The sequence below is a fragment of the Varanus komodoensis genome, unplaced genomic scaffold (genome assembly GCF_004798865.1).
Source record: "Varanus komodoensis strain SLA01 unplaced genomic scaffold, ASM479886v1 scaffold8, whole genome shotgun sequence".
NCBI lineage: Eukaryota > Metazoa > Chordata > Lepidosauria > Squamata > Varanidae > Varanus > Varanus komodoensis.
The window spans coordinates 40,109,122-40,109,379 of record NW_025336481.1 but is presented as its reverse complement, the minus strand read 5'-3'; positions in this window follow the sequence as shown (position 1 = coordinate 40,109,379).

Sequence of the window (258 nt, the reverse complement as noted above, 5' to 3'; positions counted from 1 at the left end):
GCAATGCCCCCCGCTGTCTCCACTCTCATGCCGTATACGAACAGCGAGCCAAGTCCCCCTGTATAGTTCCGTGTGTAGCCAACAGAGGGCAAAGTGGGAGGAAACCGCAGGCTTGGCTGGCCAAAGTAAGGGAAAAAAACCATCAGGGGAAAATGTGCCAAAGGAAGAATATCACAGAATCAAGAAGAGCCCAATCCAAGATAGTGCGGAGGTGGGGCTGAAATGGAGTGTTTTGTGAGCGGGCATGGCTGGCAGGAA